General features: G+C 44.7%; 2 long non-coding RNA genes across 2 annotated transcripts; one reads left to right on the top strand and one right to left on the bottom strand.

Moving 5' to 3' along the window:
* Positions 1-626: 626 nt before the first annotated feature.
* On the top strand, positions 627-4,816 carry LOC132008342 (uncharacterized). The gene is made up of 3 exons (XR_009401613.1): positions 627-1,158; positions 3,207-3,303; positions 4,718-4,816. It is a non-coding gene; the product is annotated as an uncharacterized LOC132008342 (long non-coding RNA).
* Positions 2,897-6,583, bottom strand: LOC132008343 (uncharacterized). Its single transcript, XR_009401614.1, has 3 exons — positions 6,495-6,583; positions 3,049-3,107; positions 2,897-2,956 (listed from the first exon to the last, which is right to left on the bottom strand). It is a non-coding gene; the product is annotated as an uncharacterized LOC132008343 (long non-coding RNA).
* Between the last annotated feature and the right edge of the window lie 260 nt (positions 6,584-6,843).

Below are 6,843 nucleotides of genomic sequence, written 5' to 3'. Positions count from 1 at the left end.
CAATGACATGTATAAATCTCACAGGCATTATTTGAAGAGAAGTGAGATACAAAGATGCACAGACTGTATGACTCCATTTGTATAAGTGAGAAGGCAAAATTGATCAATGGTTTTAGAAGTCAGAATAATGGTTACTGATGGCAAGAGAGATAAAGGTAAAACTTAAGACCAGTTAGCGGTAAAGGCAAATGAACTATCAGAAAGAGAAAGTAAGAAAGCAATCCCATTTTTAAATGGATCAAAAAGATAAAATACCTAGAGTCTAATTAATCAAGGAGGCAAAGACCTGTATACTGAAAACTACCAGAAACTGCTGAAAGAAATCGAAGAAGACGCAAACAAATGGAAACATACTCCATGCTCATGCGTTGGAAGAATTACCATGATTGAAATGCCCATACTACCCAAAACAATCTATAGATTCAGTGCAATTCCTATGAAAATTCTAATGGCGTGTCATGCATCCTCTTTCCTGGATGAGAGCAGCGGTCTTGGTGTCAGCATTCTGCTCTAAACCACATGAAACCTCACGTGGTCCTGCAACCACTTTGCAGGACTGGCTGGGAAGTGTGGCAAGACCCTCCCTCTGACCAGTAGTGCAGATTGACACTGTAGGTGTCCCTGAAAGGCTCAGACATGGATGGGCTAAATGCAGGGTTCAGATTGAAACATGCTAAACTAATGGGGAAGAGTATGCACAATTTGCATCAATATTTAAGTTAAAGGTTGAGAGTTCCATTATGTTTCAGGCCAAGGGAAGCTGCTAGAGTCAAGACCTAGAGCTTGGGGAGGATTAAATATTCACCCACCTCTCTGAGCGGAGGCAGTGAGGTGGGAAACTCTGGGGAGCGTGCGAGTGTTGTATTCCTCATCATGGAGTGCGCATTCTTCATGTCTGGGGCCCATGACAGAGACAGGTCCCAGGTATCTGGCTCCCTGCGACAGTTTTTCTGCATGCCAGAGGTAGATGGGAGCCTTCAAAACCCGAGCCCTGAGGGCCTGGGTTTCCTGGCCTGGGCAGCTGCTCAGAAACCAACCAAGAGCCATCGATCCTGCAGGAACCACATCGGGCCCATGGAGGGGGAGAACGACCTGAGCGAACATCCTGAGGTGGTTGAATCAGCTGTGGGGAGCAGCCCGGACCCGACTTGAAGGGAGGTAAGGAGGACACAGAGGTCCATCCTTGTGTCTGTGCGCATTAAGGCAGGTACAGGGATGCCTTGGACCTAGGGTGGAAGGAGGCCCAGGGGAAGTACATGTGCATTTACACGGGGTGGTCAGCAGAGGGCAGTGTGGCCTCACGTGTGTGTGTGTGTGTGTGTGTGTGTGTGTGTGTGTGTGTGTGTGCACGCACGCGAATGGGCTGGCTTACATCCTGCTCACAGCAACCCCATTAATTTAGGAAACTGAGACCCTCGTTTACAGAGACAGAAACAAGCATAAGGAGATTAAATAAGTTGCCTGATCGCAAAGCTCTAATGTGATAGAGCCGGAATGGGAATCTGAGCAGACTGGCTCTAGAGTATGCATTCATTGATTCCCTGTGTGCTGAGTGCCTACTGTGTACAGGACCTGTGCTCTGCTGGTGATATCAATAATATCAACAGAGTTAATCCCCAACATATATTGAATGCCCACAGAACTCTATCTACAGTAATAGTGAAAATGGTGATGACAGGCGTACGTGGGTGGCTCAGTCAGTTAAGCATCTGCCTTTAACTCACATCATGATCTCACAGTCCTGAGACTGAGCCCTGTATCCATCTCCCTGCTCAGCAAGGAGTCTGCTCCTCGCTTTCATTCTTCCTTAAACAAATACTATACATCAAACACTGTCCTAAGCACTTCACAAAATTATCTCCTTTAATCCTCAACACCACTATATTCATCATTCTCATGTATAGACTAGAAACCCAAGGCACAGGGTGTAAGCAACACAGCTGGGTTCACACAGCCAGTAAGAGGCTGAGCAAGGATTCAGACCCAGGCAGCCTGGCCCCAGAGTCGGCAGCACACTGTCCTCCTACACTCTGCTACGCAGTCACAATTGTCAGCCAAAACTAAGAACCATCTCTGGATCTTGTGACGCTTAACTAACAGAAGTCACGTCCCTGGAAAATAGTAAGGCTGTAAGAAATGAAAATCATCACCATCAATCTCCAGGATGCTAGTCTTTCAATTCACAAAGAGAAGTAAAATACATTTCTACTTGTATTGTTCTACAAGTATGGAAAAAGGCTTCCCCTAAATTACTCTCCTTGGTTCTTAGAACAGTCCTAGGATACACTGTTTTTTTTTTCTTTTTTGAAAGATTTTATTATTTATTTACTTATTTGTCAGAGAGAGAATGAGAGAGCATAAGCAAAGAGAACAGTAGTAGAGGGAGAAGCAGGCCCCCTGCTGAGCAAGGAGCCCATGGCAGGGCTGCATCCCAGGACTCAGGGATCATGACCTGCACCAAAGGCACACACTTATTAACCAACTGAGCCACTGAGATGTCCCAATCCACTGTTTTTCTTCTAATAAAGTTAGCATATAGAACTCAGCATGTCCCAGGCATTTTTCTGTGTGCCTTATGCCTGCATTTAATCCTAAAATCACTCAGTCCTATAGCTCAGTGAGGTAAGTAGTAGTACTCTCTCTATATTACTGGGTCAGATAAGTTAAGTAATGTGCCCAGGGTGACATAGCTAGCACATAGTGGTGCGGGGATGAAACTCAGAGAGTCTGGTTTCAGACTCTGAGATTTCTAAACCTCTACTCTGAGGGCGTCTGTGTAGGAGGCAATTCTGGCTCACAAACCTTGTGATGAGTAACAGAGACAGTAAGTACCAGAGCCAGAATGCAAGCCCAGGCCTGTCTGCTACCACTGTCCCTAGTAGTTGATTTCTCTGACTTCCGAGTGGCCTGATGGACATCACCTTGAGTTGGGGCGTAGAAGACATAGGCTCTAGTCCTGCTAATAAAACAACTGGTCAACAGCAGGAAGACCTTGAACCGATCCCTTTGCCTCCAACCTTCGTCTAAAAATTAGGGAGTCATGCTCACTCGATCTTTAATGTCCTCTAATTCTAAGCAACTGTTTTCCAGGATGAACGGCAATTGTGCTTGAATGAAAGAATGCAGCATGTTTCTTATATCTCAATGTCAATCCCACCCCCACCCCTGTAGAAAACGCTTCTTTTGACCCGATACAAATCCTACAGGTGCCATGAAGTGCAGCTCAAATGCACAGCAGCCAGAAACACAGCCACTTCTCTGGAGGCCTCTCAAGCTTCTAGTCCCTTTCCCTCACCCTTACTGGTAAGAACCGTGCACACGCTAATCTGTGCTCCTGAAATACTGAGTTTGTGCCTCTAGTATAACGATTCCTACATTCACTGACAGCAGTAGCATGTGTGCATGTGTGTACCTATGTGCGTGTCCTTAAGGGCACAGACTGTACTCCATGTATCTATGCTTGGAAAGTTACATTATGTGGACCATATACATAAGTGCCAATACCTGACCATTTTGTCCTACAATGATGACAATTTAATATGGCGCAACCTAACACATGCTCATTAAATATAAGCATATTTCCTACTGTGCAACAGGGCATCCCTGAGAAATCTTGTGCTCTACAAGAGGGGCCAGTAAGATTCTTTATAAGGGGACCACATGGTCAATACTTTGGACTTTACTTGCTAAAGATTCTCTGTCCCAAGGATTCCACTTTGCCATTGGTGTTATCAAAGAAGCCCTAAACAATCTGTTAATGAATGAGTATGGCAGTATTCCAATAAAATCCTATTTTAAAAAACAGGCTGAGGGCACCTGGGTGGCTTACCAGGATAAGTGTCTGACGTTGGTTCAGATCATGATATTCCAAGATCTGGACTCATTTTTCTCAACTAAATTCTTTGTCATATTCATAAAATTCAGAGTTAACTTTCAGGGGACATTATCTAAGATCGCTGTCGAAATTGAGTGGACCCTCCTTGATAATTATAGTCACTATTTGTTGCTAAACTGCCAGACAGACCTATTTGTTTCATAACACCGGGTGGTATTTTTAGTCTACTTCTATCCAGGAATGTTAAACAGTACCCAAATAGAGGCAGTCACATGGGTGATAAGATCATCACCATCTAGTGATTCTCTTGCTGCCAAAGAACTGATCTAGAACTGGAAAGAACTGTCTATTTCATCTCACTCGTCTGTACTGAATGCTTGCCACAATGCCACACACAGGGCTAGGTACCAGGAGATAGCAGAGCCCTGACTCTCACTCCAGCTTGGAAAATTTTAAATTGCTTATAATCTAACAGATCTAATTCAGTGGTTCTCAACCAGGGTGATTTTATGTCCAAAGGATATCTGGCAACGTCTAGAGACACCATTGGTCACCGTAAGGGAAATCCTATAGATGTCTACTGAGTTGAGGCCAGGGGTGCTTCTGGACATTCTGCGATGCACAGAACAGCTTCCACAATGAGAATTATCCAACCCAGAATGCCAAGAGCCAAGACTATACCTACTGGGACACTTGATCTAACTTCATCTCCCCATTTTACAGACAAAAAAACTGGGGCCAATGTCAATGATATACTCAAGATCATCAATTCTTCTGCAGAGTCTATAGGTCCTGGTTCTATTCTGCATGCAAGAAATCTTCAAAATCTTTTTTGAACTGAAATTGAGGACTAATTTTTCCATGTTTGTCCTTTCCTCAAAGCAATGAGTTCTGCAGTGCCATCCTGGTGGAAAGCAGCTTTAGACAGCAACAGAAAAGCATTCATGTTTGATCTGCATGTTTCACTGCAGGAGATGGGCTCTACACTTGAGTGACACAGATACTTTGGCATGGTTGCATATGGCTTCTGGATTTTATTTGAAAGGAAGGATGCTGTGAAGAAAAGCATAGACTCATGAAGTTCCATTTATTATTTCTTTTTCTTATTCATCACAGGATCAAAAACCTGGAGTGGACATAGAGTGAATATGCAAGAAAATATGGGATATATCCTTGCTCTACTTTTTAGCATTCCTCCTCCTCAGCCCCATCATATATCCCAGCAGGTCAGCATTTGTTCTGATTTGGGGGTAGACAGGGTAGAAGGAAGCAAGGGCTGAGTTTAGAGGTTAGGGAAGTTGAAAACTAATCCATGGTCTATATCCAACCATGACCTACTCCATGGAAAGGGGGAGTCTGCTTCTCCTTCTCTCCTTGGTGGACTGAAACCAAGAATCATAAGCAAGAATCCTATTTGTCCTAGATGCCTGGCAAAGAGCTCAGCTCTGTCCTTTGTGGGATCATTGGCTGCTGTGATTAATGATTCCTTCTGGGAAATTCAGCTGTGCCATTATCACAGTCATAAGGGTCACCAAGTCCCAGAAAGCTTCTGAGTGAGTTCCACGTGGGCTATGCCCCCAGGGGGATCCTTGAACCATTCCTGGAAATCGGAGGCTCTGGACCACTGAGGACAAATCAAGTCTGATTGATCATGTATTCAGACTCTCTTGTAGTCACTGAAATCTGTATAGAAACAAAATGGATCTTACGACTTGATGTCAGGATGGGAACCCAAACTATCTGACCTGGGCACAAGGCCACAAATGACAAGGCAAGAAACAATGCTTAATGTCCATTTTGCACTTCACGCTATGTTTTGAGATAACAAACACACATGCAGTATATCATCTTTACAGCAACTCTAGGAAGAAGACAGCATAATAACTCCCACTGTCTATATAAGAAAACCGAGGACCCAGAAATGAGGTTTTCTTCTCAAGGTCATACAGTGACATGGCAGGGTGTGAACTTGGAATCACATCTGCCTGATGACAAAAAATGCTGCACTCTCTTTTGAGGGCTGGAGGCAGGTAGAATCTCACAGAGAAAAATAAGTTTTCTCTCCTGATTTTGTAACTAGGACGTTGGTCCATTATTCTAATACACACATATACCCCTTGAGAAGAGAGAGCAGTCCTAACAAAGCAGGACTTTAGGAAGCTAAATCCTGAGTTTTACTGACAAAAGTAGTACTGGCAGAATCTATTGCTCTGATCCCATCTGATCTGAATGCAATGCTCCGTGACTATGGGACCCGGCACCATAGGCCTGTGTGACCGGCAGTTCCAGGCTGCATGCTCTTGGCATCCATGCTGGGCACTGTACTACATCATTTTCCCTCCCATGCAGGCCTCTTCTTCCCCAGTGGGCTGTGCCTTCTTAAGGACCCAGATCCTTTCACTCCTGCTTCAAACCCTCTGCACTGGCTGCCATGATCCCTCAGAGAAGATCCTCCTCCTCTGGAGTCACTCTGTCTCTACTGGCTCCTCCTCCAACCTCTCCTCAGGAATGCTCTGACAATGCAAATTAAACGAGGTCACTCCAACTTAAAAGTCCCTCAGGGACCCACTGTCTTTCAGCACAACATGCAAAGTCCTTCCTAAACTCATCCCTCACCCTTCCCTCGCCCACTTCTGGCTCTCCAGCTACACGCGGTTACCTGCAGCTTCACAGCGGGTTCTTACTCCCCAGTTTTTACTCATGCTCTTCACAACACCTGCAATGTCTTTTCTTCACCTTATTCGCCTAACACTATGGCCTTCGCAGAATCACCTCAACTCTCTGAAACAGAAATGGGTAGAAGTGGGTTGTTCTGGGAGCTAGTAAAAAAGAGTAAGAAAATGGAATGAGGTCAAACATTTCTTGACATGTTCCAGGCATTTTATATGTATCATTCCATCTAATCATCATCAACAACCCTAAGGAACAGCCCGAATTGCTTTCCTGTCACAGGGCGATTAGGTCCCGAGTGTCACACAGGTAGAAGGTGATGGAGTCCAGGTAGCCAG

Source organism: Mustela nigripes, unplaced genomic scaffold, assembly GCF_022355385.1.
Source record: "Mustela nigripes isolate SB6536 unplaced genomic scaffold, MUSNIG.SB6536 HiC_scaffold_118, whole genome shotgun sequence".
Classification (NCBI taxonomy): Eukaryota; Metazoa; Chordata; class Mammalia; order Carnivora; family Mustelidae; genus Mustela; species Mustela nigripes.
The sequence above is the reverse complement of the archived record's forward strand: the minus strand, read 5'-3'. Positions and strand labels throughout refer to the sequence as shown.